Source organism: Passer domesticus, chromosome 10, assembly GCF_036417665.1.
Source record: "Passer domesticus isolate bPasDom1 chromosome 10, bPasDom1.hap1, whole genome shotgun sequence".
Taxonomy (NCBI): Eukaryota; Metazoa; Chordata; class Aves; order Passeriformes; family Passeridae; genus Passer; species Passer domesticus.
Genome location: NC_087483.1, coordinates 12,466,717 through 12,490,355, shown reverse-complemented (window position 1 = coordinate 12,490,355; position 23,639 = coordinate 12,466,717). Strand labels below are relative to the sequence as shown.

Genomic DNA, 23,639 nt, shown 5'->3' with positions numbered 1-23,639 from the left:
GCAGGAGCTTAGTTTTCATCCTTATATTGCTATGCAAAACTTTGATTCATGTGGCACAGTTCACCCCCCACCCTGTGGACTCTTGCATCATTCTGTGTTCTGTGAAATCCATAAGGAAAATGTAATTTGTTTGTTTGCACTTGCCTCACCCCTGGCAGCAGCTGTATGGAATCAAGTGAATGAAGTATAAGATTACCTGTCTCCTGGAAAGAAACAAACAAGCCAGGAAGGATGTTGTCAGTCATGGCAAAACAATTCCACCCTAAAAATATTTAAAACTCGCTGCCACTCAATGTACAGTGTCTATGGCTGATCCTTTACTTATTCCAGGTGTCCAGTGAGGGCAGGAGCATATCAGAGAATCATTTAGTCTGGAAAAGGCCTTTAAGATCATTGAATCTAAAATCAAAATCAGCAGAACTGCATGCAAGCCACAGGAGAACCTTTTCATACTTTGAAACTGCAGATCTATGCTTTGAAAAAACTCTGCACTACCTGAGACAATGAGCTGCTCTGATGTTGCACTGTTTGGTTCATTTGTGGAAGTCTGGGTAATAATCCTGCATTCTACTGACTTCAAGGGAGGCAGTCCACAACTAATTCTTTATTTTAGGCATCATCTGACAAGACCACACCAATAAAAGTACAGGTCATGATGGGAAATTGCTCTTTAATGGGCAAGCTCAATCCTCCAAACAGAATGAAACAGCGATCAAATATATGATGTTATAATAAAATGTATAAGCAAAAAGAACTAAATGGGAGTTGGAAAGGGAACTTCTTCACATGTGATTTAAACCCTTGACTTTGATACCATGCAAACTCATTCCAATATACTTTTAAAATACAGTGTGTGATTTTAAAATTACTTTTTTCTTATCTGATACATCATTATTCTCTTGTAAAGAACAGGTTGATGGCAAAATCCAAAGAAACGTCATGATGCTCCTTCATTTTTCGACAAATTAATTGATTTGTTAAGAAGAAATTATTGTACTTCTTTCCTTTTAAATGTGATAGCCCCCACATTTCAGCTAATTGCAAAGGAATGTATATAATAATGCTGCCTGCTTGAACAGTACTCAATATAGATTTAGAGCAGTACAAATTGATTCAGCAAATGAAGTCTTTTCCTGACAAAGATGATTCAGAAATGGGAATCACTGGCAGTGCGACTGGAAATTCAGTCACAAGCTGGAAAATAGCTCTTCTCCCACTTGAAATAAAGGTGTGAGCAGCTTAGCTGGCTGCTGCATAGAACATTCCCTCTTCTCAAATATCATCTTACAGTCACAAATGTGATTACTTGTTTAAATTAGGGAAGAAAAACAGCAGTATAGTTGCCCAAAGTGCAACACTTAAAAACACCAGGGTATTTTGTTAGAAAAGTACTGTGAAAGTTTGCTTATCTCTAAGTCACATGCTTCCACACATGAAAGCAGCAGGAAATATCGTCCATTTAGCTGGCTCCTGGGGGTTGTGACTACAGGCACAGTAGTAGAGAGAAAGGACAGCATGCTTCATATACCTGCACAAAAGGAGCTGGCATTTTTCAGGCTGACAAAAAGTCCCTGTGTGCCAGCCAACAGATGTGGCCAGGTTTATGATGGAGAGTGTGTTAAACTTGAGAGGGATGGAATAAATTACTCTGTTGTTCCGGCAACTGAAAAACAGCAAAAAGGTTGTGTTTAAGTCACATTTTTCTCCTGGTGCTGCTCCCAAAATGATATGCTCTATAAACACTTCATTATTAAACTGATGAGCCTATCATTAATTCTGTTGCAGCCCAAGTTCATGAATATTAACCTTTTCTGTGTCACAGGTATTTATATATTTTCTATCTTCCATAAAACAGGAGCTCTTTTTATGTCAAGAATATTACTTTTACACCAAAGCTGCCCTGCTTCCTCTCCACGTCTGCCAGATTACAGATTAAGTTTATCCAGAGGTTTAGTAATTTAAAAGAGTTAAGATTTCCAATAAAAATGAACAATGCATAAATCCTTTCCTCGTTCTTTATCTATCATAAGCAATTGACAGTATTTACTACTTGGCATACAGGTTATATTTTCTTTTGAGTGAGATTAACCAAAATTTCCTAAAATAACTCAGCCTGGAATATCACAGAGGTTTTGGCTTTATCAGGCAACAATTAACAGTTAATGAGATCTTTAAGCAGATCCCATGTCCCTTCTTCCTCTTGAGAACATGAAAATCAAAGAAGAGTCTTTTTCTATGAATGCTTTTAACTTCAGATTATTTACTTCTGGCATACCTTCCTGCTTCAAGGGACTATGAGCTTTTGGAAAAGGAAATAAGGTTTCCCCTGTGGAAAACTTGATGCCATTATTTCTAGTCTTTGGAATTGAGTGGACAGATTTCCAACAATTAAACACTTTTGTATCCTGCAATAAAAAAGATGAACATTTATTCCTAGTTTCAGGAATTCTGCCCTCACAGTTTCACAGGAGGGAAGCATGATGTGGATACAGTGCAGTGCTCCTTCCCACACTGTTTCTGGCTTCTGTGACACAAACCCTCTATGCTCAGCACTCACCCATGTGAGAGGTTGGCCAGTTGTTCAAGAATTATACTCATTTTGTTCCAGGAGACAGCACCAGTTGTCTTGGTAGGCTGAGTGCAGGTTTCTTAAAAATTCTCTGTGTATCCAGTTAAATGGATGTCATGCTGGGATTTTTTCCCGGGAGGAAAAAAACAGCAATTTTCTCTTCTATAGGATATGACATGCACATATAAAGGACAAAGGCCATTTCATTTCTTTAAGTAGGATGGCATGGTCATTTCTCAGCCTCAAACTTAAACTTGTTACCTAACTTTTCTCTAAATGAACATTATCTTTTTACTGGTTCTTTTAAGCTTGAATTCTACTTTGAAATATCCTGTAGTAGAGTCTGATTTTTACTGTTTTCACCATGTCTGAGTCAAGTCTCAGCTGTCTCACTCCAGGGTAAAAGAGAATGGTAAATTCCCAAACGGTTAGTCACAAAATGAGCAATGCAAAGACTTTTTATTGAGTCAAAAATTAAAATCTTGGCATCAAAAAAAGCGCAACTCTGCTGTCACCTCCCTCTGCTACCACACTACTTGTCTGAATGAGGACAACTTTTCACTTTAGCCACAAGCTTACAACTAAATCTGATCCATACAGAAGGATCCAGTCTGGTCTGATTGTTCTGCAAGGCTCTCTAATTCTATAATAGATCCCTTAATGACTCAGTCATTCAGTGTTTGTCCAGATTTTGCAAAGCAGTTGTAAACCTTTTTAATCTTCATTTTTATCTCACCTGTGCATAGTAACTGATTTCATGTTTCCTTTGAAACTGAGAAACATCATTGATGAAATTTCTCTTTTCATTCAGATGCGTGAGTGTCAAAGTTTACAGCCAAAAAAAAAAAAAAATCCTTGAGTTAGATAGCAATCACATGAGGAACACTGATGCCTTACTCAAAGTAAATAAAATATAAGATTTCTTCAGAGCAACTTGCATTGAGCAGTCCTTTGCCCTACCTTGACCCTCTGAATTTAAGTACTGCGCTGTAGAACTCGTAGCCTCCAAACCACCCAAAATGCAAATTCTGTTACACTTGACTCCCCTTTCATCTTATACCTGATTGTAAACTGTTCAAACTCTAATCCAGATCTGCCCACTCTCCAACTCAATTTAACATAAATTATGCAAAATGCCTGCAAAAAGGATGTACAATTGTTCCAGTTTCCCTGCTTTGAATATGCATTTGAATGAACATATTCAAGTAAAGTGTTATTACTGCTGTCTGTCCAAATATGTGTGACAAACTCTCTATTTTTAAAATTCCTTCATGACAGAAAAATCTTTGAATTCTTTCCAATTAGTTGAAGTCTTTGTCAATGCATGCCAATTATTTGGCACAAATTCAGTTTTGCCTCATTTTAGGTGAACAAGGCAGACTGTACTTCAGCAGCAGGGAAAAAAGCTTTCAAGGACATGCAAAGAACTGCTTCTAATTTGTAAAAAAAAAAAAAAAAAGAGGGTTTTTGAAAATTACTTTTGAGATACACTTGATAATGCATAAAATCTACAAGTTTTAAATTGTGTCAGCAATTTTTGACTGACATTTCAGAGCAGATATTTTGACAGATTTTGACCTATTAACTCAGAACATTCTGATGCATTATGAAAAAAGAACATTTTCATTTGACTCTTTCAGAAAGCCTGAGCAATACTAACAAAAAAGTAAACATCACTTTTTTTCAGTTGCTGTATGAAAAATGATATGTTAAATTAAAACTATCCATTGACATTCCTTGAAATGTTTACACTTTTTACTTTGTGTTCTCAAAAACATGGCATGCTGAAAAGCCAGTTTAGTTAAATGTCATACATAGTTTAAATATTATCCAGGAAAAGTTTAAATTTAGGATTATATGGGTAAATTTCTCATATATTAGTGATTATGTATACACCATGTCTTAAGTACAAAAAACCAAATCAAGTCTGATTGGTTTATTGTAGACCAATATTATATAGATTCCAGTCATATCTCAAACTTCTTGGCCTTAAAGTACCAATTTAAAAACCCAATAAATATCGCTAATCTTTATTCCTTGGGATTTTTTTATATCTGAGAGCTTTAAACTAGCCTAATCATAAAAATATAAGTAAAGCTTAAAGTAATAAAAATTAGCTGCTAGTAAATTGAATATTAACATGAAGGGTTTCATGCCTAATTTGACATCTAGACTTAAATGTGCTGAACAAAGTGCAGTGTGATTTAGGCTACTGAAAATGTAATGATTGACATTTTCTTGAAGTGTAGATCTGGGTATTTCTCGTAGATACAAAAACTATAATCCATCCTGTGGGGAAAAGGAAAAGGAACAAACATTGTATTGAGCTAAGCACATAACTACTCTTGCATCAGAAACCATTCAGGGGAATAAAGAGAATAGATACCAGTATTCTGTGGGATGAAGAGACGTTTTCCCCTTACACCAAAGACATCAACCATCTGCACTTTGCTTTTGAAATACCCCACCTATAGGTCTGTGACACCCTGTTGACCAATTTTAGTCAACTGCAGCTTGGATCTCTTTCCAGTTCTCTTCTCTGAGGAGTGCCCATCACACAGACTCCACATGGACCTCACTGAACCAGGGTGTTGGTGAGGGTGGGGAAAGGAGCAATGTTAAAATGTTACCTTGTCCTCCTGACTATCTCTATGCCACAACTGTAATGTAATTTAGACAGTTCAAAACCTGGGCCACATTCCAGCCAGTGTAAAAGGATTATAGTGCCACTTCAAACATCTGCAGTGGTGTAAAGGTTGAGTTCTCAGCATGTTCCTCCAGCCTTTATCCTTGGCTCCACTCTGTTGGTGGAGCCTAGAAGGGCTTCCCAAGGGAGCAGCCTGCAGCTGTCTTGCAGAGATCCTATGCCAAGGCAATTTTCTTTCAACAGGAAGCAGGCTTTGAGAATACCTTCTACATCCTCCTCATTAGGAAGACACTGGAACAGACTTGGGAGTGTTTCTCAGCCACTCTAACTGCACTGTTTCCCTTAATACTGTACTAATGTACTGTGCTAACACTTCAGCACTGACTTGGAAAAGTGATTGATATTTATTGAATTGCTATTTCCTCTGCAGTTTTGTCTCTGAATGTCCTTTCCTGTCAGATTCGAAGGGATTATAGTCTTGAGTGTAGAGACTGAATAATATCCTGTGTAAATGATATCCAACATGCAGCACAACTATATATAACTACTAAATGACTGGAAAGTGCATACTTTCTCTTAATTTCTGCTCTAACAATGGTTATGTACAGAGTAATAATCAAGAAAGGACACAGTATAAATCACAGATTACTTAAACAACTTCCTTAATATCTTTCTATTTCCTCTTCTGAGTTATGTCAAAATACTGTAAAGAAAATCAATGATCAAGGGGCTTAAACGTGCGAGTGATGTGCCTAGACTAGAGTGTGAAGTTTTGGGTGCACCCACAGCACTCAATGGAACATTGTACAGAGACCCCTGAACATGGACCACCAAGCTGATGTGACATTTCGTAACCTCATAGAAATATTAATCATTTTGCCAAGCAGAATATCTTTACAGGTGCATCTTTCTTTTTAAAATAGACCAATTATTGTTCTTGGCTTTACAAAAAAACTGTGGAATGGCTGGCTTGGCCTTATCTTCTCTTGCACAATTTCAGTTTCTGCCTTTTCCTGTTGCAATGCCCAAGATCATTCCCTAGCTTCTTTAAATGTTGAATTGACGAGACTACAAAAAAGCATACATCATCAATACATACTTAACTGGATATATTTCATGATACTTAGGAAAAAATAAAAGCAGGGGCACATTTTCACAAAACAAAACAAAAAAAAAATAGCAAAGCACTTCATGTAGTGACTAACAGTGACTTACCCATTACGAATTCCTGTACAAGAAGTATTGCAGACTGGACTTCTGCCTGTTTCACCACAGTAATAAATCACCACCTTTTCACTGTTTCTCAAAGACTCCTGTTCTGGTGTACTTCAACTGAAAACAGAATGAAATATTATATCAAGATTCCAGAATGCTTCTCCAGGGCCTTGAACTTCTTTAGAAAATTAGTCATCCACACACTTTCATAAAGAAGTGTGAGAGCACAGAACAAATGTCCATGCTTCAAGAGAGCAGCAAGTTATCTGGACATCCCCCAACGCCACCATGCCCCTGAAGCCAGTTGTTTCCACTTGTATCTGAAGCATGTGGGGCAAAGTCCACCAATTAATCTGATAAACTAGTAATGATCTTGTTCCATTTTAACCTACTGCTTGTGAAAAACCTTCCCTTCTTTTAGTTTGGTATTCATTTCAAGGAAAGATAGTCTACTAGATCTTCACTGTGTGAAATCAATACTGTTGTGAGGGCTTCTTCTGCATATCCTACTAATGAGGGCTCAGTGGCAGAAGTATTTCAGTGTATATACTTTGGAAAATAGTTTTCCTCTCTTCATGTTGATAACCTGAACCAAATATCAAAAAGATTACTAGGACTGATCTGTTTTTTTCCCCTCCTTACCCCCATTGTGGGTATTATTAAAGAAAGTAAAAGCAAAATTCTGCTATGCAGCTTATTCTGCACCTGCTTCCTATAGTGTGTCTTTCCAAGGCAGGGAACATTATGAGTGCATGGCTTTTGCTTTGAGTCCAGCAGGAGATGTCATGATGCAACTTTTCTGGGAATCTGTTCGGGGCAGACTGAACAAGCTGGGCTAAAACCTGTTTGGAAATATGTTTTTCCTGTCTTGAGAAAATGAACCCAGCAGCTTCCTCCCAGATGCTGCATTTGGAGATTGGAACGGTAAGTATTGCATGGTATTCAGTGTATGTAGGAATATTTAGGCCTTCAGTGTATTTTTGGATATTGGTCCCTGGTAACGGGCTGGGAGCTCCCATTGATGCTGTACATTGCCAAGTTGTACTCTGCAATGGCACTAGGCTGTGATGGGTTTTGCATTACCCTTAAAAGCACTGCTGGAAGAGACACCACACTGCTGGCTAGCAGTGTGATTTCTGCAAACACTGATTCAGAAAGGGAGCAAGCTTCCAAGCATGCCAGCACTCCCCCTTCCTCCCTGAGCTCCTATTCCATCTCCAATAACAGGAGTATACTCAACTTCACATGTCTGAATTTCTGCACACGATTTGTATGCACCACTCATTGACGCCAAGAGATTCTAGGCACAGGCTGCTTTTACCAATTTCCTTCTCTTCCTTGTTTTACTCCATACAAACAAGCAAAAACAATCACCCAATTTCAGGGAAGATGGCTTTTGATGGAAGGCAATGCAGATAGAAAAAAATTGGCCACAGCTTTGAGAGGAGTGCAGGAGCCAGTCTTGTGCTCCAGCACCACAGGGTGCTGTGGCTGCCTGGGTTCTTCCCTGTACTGCCTTACTTCCTCTTACTCAGGACAGTAAAACTAAGTTCACAAGGAAACAAGAGGATCCTGTTCATCTGCGGGCTGTAAGCAACCCTTGCACCAGGCAGAAACAACAAGAGAGCTGAAATTTAGAGGGTCATGAACAGAAGAACAGCATGACCACAGCACTCAAAGGCTTGGAGCTCTCACCTTTCAGCAGCAGGAATGCACACCTGGAAGGCAGCTCACCAGCAGCAGGAACCACACTGCCTCCAGCTGGAGCCATTTCAGCTCTCAAGTCAAGCAGTGTCAATTTTTCAAGGGACTGTGGCTTTTTGGAAGGGCAAATAAGGCTTTCCTTGTGGAAAAATTGATGCTGCTATTACTAGTTTTTGGAGTTAAGCGGATCGATTTCCAAACAATTAAACACTTCTGCATCCAGTGGTGAAAAGGGCTCCCTTCCAAAATGTGTTCTTGGTTTCAGGAATAATGCATTCACAGTTTCACAGAAGAAAAGCAAAACATGGTACATCATAGGACTTCTCACACAGTGTTTTCAATATTTTCACTGTGTTAGGACTTCCTTTCATTTATCTGTATGAATTCAGAGACATATTTCAATCTCTCTAGTGTTTTCTATCTCTTTATGTGTTTCCCAGACGGGCAACTCAGCACAGTGGAATGCTTGAAATCTTTAACCCCCAGTTTGTGTGAAAGCTATTCCTTACCTGTGTCTTAATTTCTGAGGAATTTGGGATTCCTTCTCCAACAGTTAATGACATCAAATGAGGAAGGGAATGAGCAATGAGAATGAGAAAAATGTGTGTCTTCCAGGAAACATTCAGCAATTGAGATCAACACAGAAAACTAAAGAATCTTTTGCAGATACTGGCACCAAAGCAGAGGTGTGGAGGAATGCCACAATAAAGAATTTACTACCTTGGGCTTCCACAGTCTATTTTCCTGTACTACAGCAATTTTTTTTGTGGTGAAGAGGAAGACATAAAGAAACAGGGCAGAGCTGAACATAAGACAATTTTTTATGATATTAAAAAAAAGTATAAAAAGTTTCTGTTGGCTGAACCTGCAGCTAAAACTATCAGTCTTTCTCCTTTTTGGAAGCCATTTCTGGTCATGTGAAGAAAAAGTGGAGGGACAGGAAGTAGAGTGATAATGATGCCCAAAGCCTGGCTCTAAGACCACTGCAGTAAACAGAAAGATGAAGTGCTGCTGCCTCAGCAGGTATCTACTCAAAACAGGATCTGCAAATCCTCATAGCATTGAGTCAGATCCATTATGTAAATCCAAACAATAAATCCAGCTCGAAACCACATCTGCCAAACAATCACAAGAGCTAGATATGTTATAAATGGTAGAGAGAAAATAGAAATTATACAATCAAAAGGAGTGTTAGCGTCAATAATGACTTGGTTTTAGCCTGACCTGGGGGAACTACACAAAGTCTGCAAAACAAAAACTGCAAAAACCAAACAACATTTTGCATTTGTTTTTCTATTCCAGGCTTAATTTAATATTATTTCTTTAAAGGAAAGACAAAGCAAGTTTCTTTTAATCACGGATCCTGTATACAATAGAAGGGTGCATATGCACTAATAAAGCCTGGCACAATTATAACCCTATTTAGAAGATTTATTAGGAATAAAGGTTTTAACAAGATTTCTAACTGAATGTTAGAGCTCCTGGCTATACTGAAGTTATGTGGCCCACATTCCTTCAACTTAGCACAGCAAAAGCCTGCTGGCCCATTTTAGAAATGGTGTGGCAAATCCACTCTTCTCTTCTGTATTCAGAACAAAGTACACCACTTTTGACTTTTTTATTGTTATTTTTATTGTTCTGCACTGTATGAATGCCAGATATATATTGTCAGGAAGATTAATCTAACTGTACTTGGTTCATGTTATTATTCCTTCCTGTCACTTTTGGACAGCTGGCAGACATGAGTAAGCAAATAATTCTGCTTATGGAAAAATCATTTTTATGGTTATTTATAACTTAGTCTCCAATACAGGGAGTCAAGTATTCAAGACATGGTAACACAGTCTAACTGATCTGGTGCATGCTGTTCTGGGATGAACTCCTCATTTTTCCCTGTCTGTCCTGTCTCCTGTAGTGAAGAAGTCATTAAGATGGACTGAAAATGACTGAATTCATGGGTGGGCTACATTGTGCCTTTAGGAATTGAGTCCTGTTGAATTCTTGTCCTTTCTCTTATGAAATCTTTATTTATAAATGCAAGAACAGCATCAAAAGAAAGAAGAAAGAATCTCCCAAACCACTCCCAAAACTCAAGGCCTGACACTAAACCTCCCTACTGGGTAATAGGAAGCATAATTTCAAATCCCCATATTGGGAGGAAAGATTATAAATAGGTTCATAAGATAGTTTCAAGATGAGAGAAAACCTTTTAGTTATTTAAACCAGATGAAATTCAAAGAATTTGCTCAACTGTAGCCACATAATTCATGCCAGTTTTTCTTACCCACGCAGACTAGAAAGGATAAAGTGAATGCCAGTTATTACATGCCTTGGATATTATAGAACTTGCTTCCATGTAACTTCAGAGCTGGTCAGGATGCCTGCTTGCCCTGACAAGCACTTCCTTTTTCTTTCTTTTTCAGCAGATCTACTAGAAGAACCTTTTTGATCTTACCACCTATGCAAAACTACCACAGATGTCAAACAACAACTGTGCAAGAATATTAGAGCTTTATTAGGCTCCCTGAGCCAAAAGAGTATTCTTGATGTGAAATGAGAGAGTTCAACAAGAAAAGCCCCCTTGGAGGTCAGAAATGTGAATAGGAAAAGAGAACTGATATGTGGGAGCAGAGCCCAGGTCTGCAGTGCCACACTGCATTTCATTTCAGTAATTGCTGAAAGCCAGGCAACATGGACTGAGCATGACTTAGCTATGGCATAACTGTATTGACTTCTGAATTCAATGAAAAATTATAACTTGACTTGCATCCATTTACTTGCTTAATTTTGGAATTTGGGGCCAAATCCAGCTCAGATCTTGGCACATCACATCATGCTGCTGGGGTATAATAAATAACAAAGATGCACGTCCTGAGGAAAATAATTTCTCATCACGCATACATATCTGCAAATGCACAAAAGCAGAGCTGGGGGCCAAGCTTATGGCAAAAGTACAACTATCTTTTACTTCCAAACTCCTGCTTCCTTCTTCTCAACTTCAGAGAGCTCTGCTAATCATCTTTGCAACCTTTCCGTCAGGTTTTCCCTGTTTCATGGGTATTCTGAAGTTTCCTTTCTACTTTTGTTCAGATTTGCTCCACACAGTACTATGGGGATGTTCAAAGCAAAGCTCAAGAAAGAAGAAACCATGTTATAATATGTTCTGGCTTTCAAAGACCTATATAACTTAAAAGAATTTGAAAGATCCTGAACAGAATGTGGCCCTTTGAGTGCACGAAGCTAGATCATTTGACACTGATAACCTGTGACTTTGCAAGTTCTAAATATAACTCAAGCCATTAAACAGTCCCATAAAATAGTTAAATGTGGAAGCCTGCAGTGAGTAATGCAGCATTGCAGAGTATAGTATTAAAAACAAAAAAGAAAAAAAAAAAAGAAAACCCGAAAAAATTTTCCAGACCAAAAAAGGAACAGCATGAAAAGTGGCATGTTGTAGACAGTGGGCCATAAAGCTCTCATAAGTATTTGCATAAAGCAAATAGGAATGCAAATACAGTCAAATAGGAATTATTTCTCTATGTAGGAGAGACAGGGCTATCTTAGCCACATATAATTTGATACTGAAAACTTCAGTCAGTTCCAACACTATCCTCACTAGGAAGCAACAAGCCAGAGGGGCCTATAGAGATCAGCATGGCAAGTTTAGCATGTTAGAAAATACTCTTAGGAACTGTAACACAAACCTGCTAGCAAATCCTTAAAATCATCAGTCTCTTTGTTAGGGAAAAAAAAAAAACCAACAAACCCACAAAAAGAAGTTTTAAATCCTCCTCAGTGACTTGCAGCATTGATAACAAAGCATTGCATTCATGAAGGTACATGAGTCTTTAAACACATGCCACAGATGTATTTCCACATTACACAGCTAAGTATCACCTCTTAATTTTAGGGTAAATAGGCATTTACTAGCTTCCTTTATGGGATTTTGATTGCCTCCACAGCCCATAACAATATTTATTCCTTCCAAACCAAAAGCATTTGATTTGCATTGCCCTCAAGGCCCTTGGGTCTTTTCTAGAGGAAACATCCCTTTTTTGTTTTGGCTCGTCTACAGATATTTGTTTTATATTTTAGGGAAGAAGTTTTATTGGAGACACTGGAGATGGAAAGGACTTAATTAGTCACTTAGGACTGACTTAGTCATGACCATAGTCTTTCAGTCCAGCCCATTATCAAGTGGCCTTGGTTCTCGCTGTATTTTCCCATGTTGCTGTCTACTGGCACTCTGAGCAGGGAAGTTCCCCTGAGATTTACAAAGGAGTCTCCTTTCTCAACTTTTTCCTTCTGTCCTTTTTCATTGACCATTTGTCCCTTACTCTTGTGTTTCATCTCAAAAAAAAAAAAAAAAAGTTATTTTAGGTACTCAACCTCATTTCTGCTTTTTTGGATAGAGGTGTTTGTAGTGTGCCCCTTTCCTTGTGTGGACAGATTGCTGTTGGGAAGTAACACCACACAGCTCTGCCTGGGAGACTCTACAGTGCAATGAGGACACTTGTGTAGCCCCCTATATTAGGGATTAGGCAAGACTGAGGCCTGCACTACTGTATTTGTGATAAGTGGTTATAGCTGAATTGACTAGCTTTCTCTTCAATGCTCCCCTGTTTTAACCAATCCCTGGTTTGTAAAATGTTTGGCATTAGAAAGCCCCTTGCTCCTTGAGCAGAGAATAAAAGTGGTATCCAAACTAAAGGCAACAGTTTCCACCTTTCCTTTCATTATTGACCCTACATGTGATATAATTTGGATTTCAGACTGAATTGAGGGGAGGTAATTGCTTTGGTTTTGTGTTATCAATTACTCCTTTTTCACTAAGCTTTCAAGTATGGTGTGTGTTCAGTTTGTTCTTCCCTTTGCATGTATGTTTTAAAAATCCCTGCTACATTTTCTTTCCAAATGACAAAATTACTTCATGATGTCTTTGCTTCTCTCTTGTTATTTTTGCTGGAAACAGTGAAAATGTATTTAAACAGCTCTTTGGCAGACATATATATCATACTGACCCAATTTATAGCATCTGCCTTGCAACTTGGTGTACCATCATTTGCCAAACATTCTGTAACTGCAAAATAATAAGAAAATAATAGTGAAGTGTTCCTACCCTTTCATGCTCTCTGTTCTGCATCCCACATGTCCCACAGAGCCTACATAATGAAATGTTTGCTAGGTTGTTGGGTCAGCACGGAGGAACAGAGTAAAACCATGCTGGAAGTACTCACTGAGTAGAGCTCATGGCTCCCCAGGCCAGGGTTCCTGCTGTTCAACACACTGTGCTGCATCTGCTACTAAGAACAGCTAGACAGGAGTGGCCATTAAAGCTGCAAAGTTTAGAGGCAGAACAGAATATCCTTCCACAAAAGTAAGAACTGAAAGGACAACAGAAAATATTTGTAAAAAAGGGTACCTAAACTAGTTGGATTATGTTTAGCTTCAAGTTATGCATATGTTGTTTTTCCTTTGATTTTTAGCACACTTGAGTTAGCCCTGAGGGTTTTTTGGACTTCTAAATCTGTATTTTTGAACAGCAAGGGTCCAATTCAATTTGGTGCACTCAGATTACAATAGAGATGGTACTTCTTCTAACATCTTGCTGTGCATTTTGGATTATTAAAATAACAAATGGGAAAAATATTAACTGAGCATTAAAATTACCCTTTTCTTTTTATCTCCAACTTTGGAAGGCTGGTGTAAAATGCATCAGTGCATTTCTTTCTGACAGATGTAGGCAGAACATTTTTCTTTCATTCCTCTTCTACCTTCCTAGAGAGAGGTTGATTTTATTCTGAAATATGCAGAAAAGAATTGAAGAATTACACCCCACTGGTTTCTGCAAACTGAATCCTTCATGTCAGCTGTTAGATTTATTTTGTGGGTATTTTTTCTGTAATAGCCTCCTCCTCCTCAATGGTTTCTGTAACTTTTCCAGTACAAAACATGTTAGCCAGATTCTCGAGAACTTCTTCATTTCCCTAGACATTGTGCAGCACGGCTATTTTCGCTGGGGCATGTTAAAAATAATGGTCTGTGTGGCCTCAGACAGGAATGACCTAGTTGAAGCCTCAGATTAATTCTTTGAAGGATATCACTTGTCCTTATTTTGAGTGATACACTCATTGCATAATTGATGAGAACCAGCTATCTGGAAGAAACAGAGAGATACAAAAATGTGATAGGAAAATTCAATAGCAGAAAACATCTTTTCAGATGGACAAGCCATAGGGTGTGCAAGCCTAATCATACCTTGACTTTCCTGTTTACTATTGATCTGCTTTTCAGAAGGATGAGTTGCAAGAGGCACACCAAAGTACAGCATAAGCTTGTACAGCCACATAGGCATGAATGTTAAACCTACCATTTTCATTAGGATATATCAAATTCCTTAGTGTCATAACATATCCCACAGCACATGCCACAGTCAAGAGGACCAGGATACACAGAGTATCTCCATACAATTTCAGAAAGCTTCAACCCAAACAGATTAACACATTACCTCTTCAGAAGGCTTCAGGTGTCTGCCCCTACACAGTAACACCTTACCACTTCAGAAGGCTTCAAGCATCAGCCTTTCTTGTTGTGTAGCCCAGCCTTTTATCCCCTGATGTTGATGCCCTGCCCCTGTGTGCCCTCTGCTCCCTTTGGTGGTTGGTCAGTGCCCCTGGGCACTCCATGGCTCGTTGCTGTCAGTGCTGCTCACCTGCTGCTCACAGCTGTACCCACTGGGGATGGGGTTCAGCCCCACTCCCAATCACCACAGACTGTGTCACTACACAACAGGATTTTATTTAACAGAAACTATCCAAATTTGCTATCCAAATTGTATCAAAGTTTTCTGTGAATACCTCACTGAGCTGTGAGAGTTTGTTTACAGAGTTGCTCAGCAGCTTCACTTTCCATTGACTTCAGTTGCTGGCTCCACAGGGCCTCAGTTTACACAGGGAGGAGTGATGGAACACAGAATATGGACACTGTTACAAGAGCTATACTGCTAGATTTTCGTAATATTTAGATTTATTCAGAACAGGTGTTTCAGTTAATTTCTAAATATTTCCCTTTAAAAGATTGATCTATTTACTTAGTAAAAGCAGAGAAAATTTTATGTTTCTCAGGATTTTCAAAGCAGCAGAGCCAGCTCTGTGTCCAGCACCCACTGAAATTTATTAGGATTTGATTGTCTAATTTCCCTCAACTTTACTGAAATACCAGCTTTGTGTGCAGCTATGGAAAGACTGAAGAATTTACTACTAGCTATGCCATCATCTCCAAACACAACATATAAAAGGCATGCCGAATGCCACAAAATTGCTCAGAAAAGAAGGGAGGTTTGAATGTAAGGAGATTACATGGTTAGGAGTAAGGCAAGAAAAATTATGTCCTATAGAAGATAAGAATATTTTAGCATTATCTGAATATTTTGGCACCAAAATGAGATATAGGAAATTGTGAACAGTGTTTGATTTTAAAGGAGTAGCCTGTAATGGGACTTATTTTGTAATGAACACCTAACTGACCTTTTGCAGCATTACAGTTAGTTATCAGCCACATTGATACTTTATGAACAAAATCTTATACACTTGAGTATTTGCACTATGAATGCTATTCTTACATATGTCTAAAATCTTATCACTTGCTTGTGCATTTTACTCTCAGCAACTTTTCTTTTTTTACCGTAGCATCATCAAAGTGATAAAAGATTTTATCCCTACATGAAACAGAATAAAATTACAGTGAATAGTAACTCTGAGGTTACAGATGCTTAGGAGTACTCTGGACATCCTTAGGGTTAGAAACTTCACAGTAGAAGTGAAGTTTTAAGCTGCAGGACAAGACCTAGCAATTCCTGCATTTTGGGCATTTTTCAGATAGTTTTTAGAATGATTTTCAGACTGCGGAGGACTGCCTTGGGCACGTTCTTGTGGGAACCCATTGTATGTTTATTGGTGTGAATTTAACTCGAGAAACAAGATAACTCTGTTTATTATGAGAAGGGATTATGGTGAGAACTCTTCTGCTGCTGCTAAATTATGTTGCTTCTCACTATCCCAAGAATAGGAAGAGGACATAAATCCAAATTTCTTTCTCAAAATTGCTTCCTGAGCCCATCATTCTTCTTATAGGGAAGCATGAGGGTTGTACCCCATCACACATATGGCACAGTCATTCTAATGCATCCACATGGAGAAACAAAATACTCACACAGAGAACTTTTGCCTCAGGTTTACACCACAGAGTGTAAATCTGCCCCTAATGCTCTGACTTAATAGAGTGCATCTACTCTTGTAACACATAAAAAAAATGTAATACTAATAGCAGTAAATAATTATCTAATGCCACAGAAAATTTCAAGATAATTCACATAAATGTGAAGACTAGTTATGTTTGAGTAGTATCGCTGCTTTGGGAGGGGAATATCACATATCCAAACCAGCAATATTTCTAGTGAAAACAAACTTTCTTCTAGATTCACAAAAGAAATTACAAAAGTTGGCTATGTGCATAAAATGGCAATTTTTGCAAGTCCTGTCTGACACAAATGCACTTGGCCCTCTCAGCATTAGTTCTAAATCTGCATTTTCACTCAGACGACATTAGGCCATTGCCTAACCTTGGCGCCCATCCTCCCCTTTACTCCAGATGAGATAGACTCGAGATACCAGAGCAGTGTGACTCACAGAAACTCCTTCCCGCATGAAATCCCCAGCCTAGCATCCAGCATGGATTCAAAAGCCCTTCCAGGCCATGTGCCAGCACTACAGCTAGCCCTGAGCAGGAAAGCCAAGGAGCTATGACTAAGCCAGCATTAGGAACAACTTTTCTATCACCCACGTCTAACCCCACAGAACCAGCCCTTGCTGACACTGTCAACCCACACCCGTTAGCTCCTGGAAACTCATTAGCTACAACACAGTGTTGCTAATTCAAAAGTTAATTCTTAGTTCCCCCAGCAAGTGAGATTGTGACCCCTAGTCGTTGTCCATAAAGCAGTTAGTCACGAGACCTGGCTTTGGCACTAGCTCACATCCACCTCCAGAGGCTTCCCGAGTGTTTCTCAATACTGGTTAGGTCCTTGCTGTCCTGAGTCTTTAAACATAGCATTGCAGATAAACCAGAGAGACTGGATTCAGGCAAGAGGCCTGATTTATCCACGTGGACAGCTTTTCCCTTTCATGGACTTCTAGTTCTGCAGCATGTGACTTGTCTGAACTCTAATTTCTATCCAGCAATATACTGATTTTCCTCTAATCTGAAATTCTTGGCAACTAAAAGAACCTAATTAGGGTGTTTCTGTTGGCATTTGTTCTTTTTCTGTGAGAGGGAAACATATTTCAGTTTTGTGCAGTTCAAACTCCTTAAACAACGCCAGTTAAAATACAAATTTGAACCTAACTGATCATCCTCTCTGGGCAATGGAATTAGTTATAAGTCCAACATTGTGACACAAAACTAGGCAAGCAGCTTCACATGGAGCTGCTCCTTGGCACTTGTCTGCATTGAAGTTAACCCTATTGCTAATCTTAGCCTTAACCTTAATCATAGGCCAGCAACTGCTACCACTACAGACAGAATAAACTCATTGGGTCCTAAATAAAACCTATAATCTCATTCTGAAAAAAAAAATCATCTATCTATCTATCTATCTATCTATCTATCTATCTATCTATCCTCTATATACCTATATCTATATCTATATCTAGAGGTTCCTCTCAGTTCGAGCACTGACCTTGATTTGATCACTAGCCCTAAGCTGGAGCTTTATTTCACTAGTGCTCTAGAGGACATAAACTAGAACTGGCCCTACTGTTGCCTGTTTCTAAACCTATATAATTACCTCAATTTATAATCTCCTGCCATCTGAATCCAAAACCTCCACAAAATCTCATCCACATTCATTGGACAATGTGTGTTAAACATCTTTACTCTTGGCACCTCATTAAAGTAGCTGAATAAATTTACTCAAATAAAAAGATCTATGTCTTGAAGAATCTGCTTTTCAGACTCAAAATCACGAACAAACTAAGCAGAGGGAATGAAAGAGAGCTTCCATTTATCTCACTTGTTTCCACCTCTGACAGAAACTCACAGGTTGTGCAGCCTGCTGAGACCTCTGCATCTCTGAGCTCACAAGGCTCACTGCTACGTGGGCTGAAAGCCTCCACTGGAAACCTCCAGATCTGCCTGGGAGCCTTACAAAGCATGAGCCATAGCAGCTGGCTGAGGTCAAAGAAGTGGCTATTTGGAAACCTAGCTTGCCATGGTGACTTTCTGATTTCAGGTGATTTCTCATTGGGATTTTTTCTCCTACTCTTAGCAGCTTGAGTAGTGCTGATCAGACCAGCTGAGACACACGTGGCTGTAATTTTTTTAAAGATATCAATGCAATTTGGTTCTTTATACAAAGTAAAAATTCAAGTTGAAAAAGGTCATGTGAATGATTAAACAGAAGAACCACAATACACAATTATTACTGTTACAAGCACATATCTTAGTATATCCACTGCCCTTTTGGATCTTAAGCAGGAAGATTTTAGGCATAAAATCTTCTAGTCAGCGACAGTCACTAAAGTAGAATTAGCTGCAGAAAAGTATACAAACCCCTTGAAGTGTAAGATCACTTGAGTTCGAGAAGGAAAAAAATAATTTAAATAGTAACAGTCAAGCCAAGCCAATTAGTGGGAAGCAAAGCTATACAGATTGGACCACTGGGTGATGAGAGGCCTGGCAGAAAATACAACAGCATTCAGGTGTCCTTAACCACTCTACTCCCCACAATCCTAAGAGTCCATTCAGACATCGCAAGGTCCAGATGCATTTTGCTCTTTACTCTAGAGCATTTCTGGTGATTGACTACCTCGTGAACAGTTGCACTGTAGTGGGAAACCGCAGAGCTGATAGCATTGCAGGCTGCAGGGATGGCAGAACAGGGATGTCTAGATAGGGAAAGGATCAGTGTCCTATTTGGTCTATAGGTGGTCCTCTGACCCTTTCAGAGGTGGGATTGCTGCTTGCTACATCTGATGCTCAGCTGTTTTCTGAGGTGTATCAGTTTTGCTTTGGTAAGTTGGTCATTAGTGCCATATTTCTTTTGCTGTAATTCCTTTTCCTTCATTTGTAATTATTTCAGCCATTGGCTCACATGATATTAATCATTCCACAGTGAAAATGTTACACATGCCAGGTTCAGACTGTTCTAGTAAACCACAGGGAAATGGTTTATTGTGATAGAAATGCTAAGTTTACTTTGACCTGATGTCATTACTGAATAATGCAAAAAGACAAATTTCAGTACTATTCAAGACTATCCAACAGAAAGGTGGCAGGCAGCAAAACCTGAAAGTTAAGACTTGGTGGAATTTTAGGTCATTATGGACAGCAAATCTATTTAATGGGGAATGTCCTTTTTGGTATGTCTTTCATCTTGGAAGCGGGAACACTTCCCATTGAGATCAAAGAGAAAATGTTACTGGTATTCATGATACATAGCTAACATCATCAGACCGTCAGGGCTTAATTAAAAGAAGAATTTTGTCCACAAGAAAAGCCAGTAGTCATCCAAACCATGGTGTGTTTCACAACTGGACTCTCTCAACAGATTCCCAGATACTGCTGAGATTAGTAGCCAAAGCCAAATGCAATGCTTAGATAAATACCAGATGCCAGGTGCTTGGTGTCTTTGGGCTTAATATTCCCTCCTCCAGGGCTACTTTCCAGTTTGTGGTTTCTGCTGAAGAAGGTCTCATTTTGGCTTGCATTAAGCAATACACACGTGCACTGCTCTTAATGAATAAATCCCATCTGGAAAGCTGCCATCATAAAGCTCCGTTAAGAAGCCTCTCCCATCAACTGAAAGCAAAAATTGTTGGGTAGGACAGTACCTATAGGGTGCCTATTAAACCAAAGTGCAAGCACTGCTTTCCCTCATGCAGTGGTCTGTTCACAGTAATTGTTGTGACAGACCCTTTAGACAGGGACGGTTCATCTCTCAGTTGCAGTGGTGCAACATATGTGCATTCCAGTTCTAAGAGGCAAGAGATATGCAAGGTCGTATTGCCTGCTCAAGAATGCATTCAAAACTTTGCACCTTTCCAAAACTCTCTGAGTCACTTCTGGCTTATTCCAACATGTTATTAATCACCATTCTGTTAGTGAAGATCATGAAAGAGATTTTGCACATAATGAATTTTTCAAGAGAGATTATACAAAAGCACATATGAATTAAGCAGATGGTAGAGCACAAGTCTTTGAGGGAAGAGATAACGTGGAAGACAGAAGAACAATTAATTTACAAAATATTAGAACAAATAGTTTCTAACTTCTTGAATTTCTTTTACCTTTGAAAAAGGAAACCTGGACAAGGAGTTCTGTGAGAAAAAGCAGATATGACAGGCACAGATTAGGAGGAAGATGGAGAAGCAGTTAGAGAAGAGCAATCAGGAAGGGAGGAAATCTTTTTCCTGGAAGAAAAATATAGAGCGTGACAATTCACAGGAGTAATAAAAGATAAGAAAAACAGAAAACAGTGAAAGGAGGAAATAAGCAATCCTGACATATCCTGAAAATAAGAAATAACAAATTGGCAGAGAGCAAACAAAATTCAAAGAAATAAGGATTCAATACAACTCTGTTTAGAAGATCCAAAAAGACCTTTACACTGTTAATGCTGCTCTTGGCCCCAGAGTTTCTGACTCCTGCTAGTACCAAAAGGAGTGGGAGGAAGAGCATTTGACTGGCCCTTGGTCTGGAAGCTAGCCAGCAGCACTGCAGAACTTCTGCTTTTTTTCTTTTTTAATTGTTTTTGCTAGTGATTACAAATATTTCTCATTACGTGCTTTCTAGGAGGAAGCTTGGTGTAAATAACCCATTTTTTTCTCTGTAAATCCCTCCTCTTACACTGCTCATGTTTTGGGTTTCCTTCCACTGAATATTCTCAAAATAGTCTCACTAATTCTGTCTACCTCCTGAGGTACAAATTATTCCATGTCAATAGACTGGACTTTAGTTGGGAATTTGGTACATAGCAAGCATGTAAAAATATTAGTGTACTGTTTAAATCACAACCTCGTACATCCACTTACCCTTGTCATATCAAGACTAGATTCTTCACTGACTTCTGTTGGGTGATTTTGTCATTTGGTTTATGACAGAAGTCTTCAAGTGGCCAATCGGTTTCTTTAACTATTTCTTTTTTTTACCAGAGGTAGAATATGTCCTTAACCAGTTAACTTTCAGTCAAATTTTTCTTTTTTCCTGAGGATTTCTAATAAGTTTGTGAACCTCCAAAGTTCTACTAAAAACTTTATGTGATTTTTCTTCTTTTCAGTACTCTGTGACCTACCCTTTTGAGGCCCAATGTGTAGCCAGAGTAATGAGTTTCTTTTCAAACACATCTTGCCTTGAAACTTCAGGATAATTTTAGTTTTTTCCTATTTCTCATTTGCAACAACAATGGAGCTCAGCAGGTCTGTGGGAAACTGAAATAAACTGGGACAGAGGCCGAGATGGAAATATTTCAGCTGAAAATCTGCTCTCAAAAATGAGGGATCGGTTGCAACCAAGTGGGAGAGAGAACCCTTTGTTAGTTTGGTATGATACCTGATATTATAAAAATCACAGAGAAGCAGATGTTCCTTATCCAAGAGACTAGGTGTTGGGTTTTCTTGTTTCCAAAATAACCTTCCAAGACAGCACAAGGCGTGGGGAAATAACAATTTCTTCTGTTTCTGGTAGAAGTTCTTCTGGCTATACCTGCTCCAGTAAATGAACTTGGCCTGAGACTGTGTTTGGGTCTAAGTGGACTGGGATGGCCTGTGTCAGTGCTGAACAACTGCAAGAGTTTTCCAGGAGACCTGCCTGGAGGGAATAGCCACCACAGTCATTTAACTCTCAAAACACTAAAAAGTCCCCAGGAATTGTTTGGGTACAGCACTGTTTGTGAAAGGATGAACTCATGGCAGGCAAAGCTCTCTTCACCAGCCCAGATGTTCTCGGCCTGGTGCTCGGAAATGTTTCCAGGCATGCTTGGATTTGGTCATGCAGACACAGCCTGAAGGTGTAATAGTGTTTCAGGGGGCCCATGTGTTAGAGATGTGTTTTATGACTTTTATGTAATGTAGATCTTCTCTTACTGGTGTCTTGAAATCTCCATGGGAACAAATAAAGATATAAAGGTGTTATTCTGTCTCTGTGTAACACAAAGAGAAGGAACAAACAAACGTGGAGTGTTTGGGCTTTTTAATAAATCCCTAGTTTGCATGAAGCATGTTCTGACTAAGGCACGCAATGGGCAAATTAGAAACCTGCAAATTAAAATATATGTGATTGATAGTGGTCATTAAACAGATCTTTTCAATCAATCAAGTACTAAGAGTGTTCCTACTTACCTTCAAAGCAGTTGTGAAATTTATCATCCTAATACATGCAAAAGTTTCCTTTTGTGGATCCAGCAAATACTGCTAAGCCACCCACGCCACACACATGCTCCCAGGCTCTATAAATTTTGAGATGGTGCAAGTTCAGATCCATTCCAATTGCCAGAAAAAAACACTAAAAAAGGATCAGCAAATGCAAACCAGAACAGAAACCTAAATAAAATACTCCAGAAGGTTCCCTTATCCCATTGTATTCCAGTAAATTATGTGTACTTTCCTGTGTGTTTTGGCACCAGAAAAAAATACAAATCTGTCTCTTAATTATGCAAACACAAGGAATATGTGAGTCCTTGAAAACAAATCTCTTGAGCTGTGCTATGAAACTTTCTAAAAGATTCATGTCACCCTGACACCCTGTCACTTCTAAGCAAGAACATAATATTTCATCACAGGAAAACTGGTTTGTTGAATTGGGCTTTACAAGTTATAACACAAGCAAAGTGCTGTACAGCATCTTTCAGGATTGACCTTGATTTTTTTTTAGAAGTAGAAGCACTTCAGAGAAATGCTTTGGCAAAGCCTCCTTGGTGCAATCTGGAAATTTTCTGGTATGTATAAAGACATACCTAGACACGGTTTGTGCCTGAGTGTGGGACCTATGGGAAATGGCTCAAGAAGAAACAGGACTTACTTAGTGGATTGTTATACTTAAGCTCATTGACAAGAAAAATTAAATTATTTTCTATGTTCAGCCTGGTTGATTTGAATGTTCTGCTAAATGCAATTGTCAGAACAACAGGCTAATTTTTAAAAAACAGGCTGCAATCGGTCTGGCTACCATTCAAATGTATATAATTGTTTCAGAATGAGCAAAGAGCACGACAAGGCCATGTGAGGCCAGCAAGAGGAGAGAAGGGAAAGTTTGGATTAGAGGCTTCCTGTATGGAAAACATCTGCACTGGAGCTGGAGAAGCTGCACTTTCACTGGAGCCTGGGTTGGAATTAAGGGCTGAGGCAGCACCCACTGCTCACCCAACCTGTGCAGGCACATCACTTTGGTTCATCCAGATTCAAGAGCAAGCTCAGAAGCTTGTCCCCTTTTCCAAAGGCAGTTGTTTAGTGG

At 38.9% G+C, this 23,639-nt stretch overlaps 3 long non-coding RNA genes across 5 annotated transcripts in view; 1 reads left to right on the top strand and 2 right to left on the bottom strand.

Annotated features, from left to right (window-relative positions):
- The window catches only part of LOC135308620 (uncharacterized), a 42,278-nt gene extending 19,086 nt beyond the window's left edge, over positions 1-23,192 (top strand). Inside the window, exon 3 of the long non-coding RNA XR_010369012.1 lies at positions 20,491-23,192. This is a non-coding gene — a long non-coding RNA (uncharacterized LOC135308620). The remainder of the gene's footprint in view (positions 1-20,490) is intronic.
- On the bottom strand, positions 656-2,697 carry LOC135308614 (uncharacterized). Its single transcript, XR_010369008.1, has 3 exons — positions 2,558-2,697; positions 2,276-2,405; positions 656-1,663 (listed from the first exon to the last, which is right to left on the bottom strand). It is a non-coding gene; the product is annotated as an uncharacterized LOC135308614 (long non-coding RNA).
- LOC135309417 (uncharacterized) lies at positions 4,577-14,757 on the bottom strand. Of its 3 annotated transcripts, none has more exons than XR_010369689.1 (3): positions 14,644-14,757; positions 6,432-6,548; positions 4,577-4,858 (listed from the first exon to the last, which is right to left on the bottom strand). It is a non-coding gene; the product is annotated as an uncharacterized LOC135309417 (long non-coding RNA). The 3 variants fall into 3 exon arrangements; XR_010369688.1 differs by lacking the exon at positions 4,577-4,858 and adding an exon at positions 5,196-5,229; XR_010369687.1 differs by lacking the exon at positions 4,577-4,858 and adding an exon at positions 6,141-6,284.
- Positions 23,193-23,639: the final 447 nt, after the last annotated feature.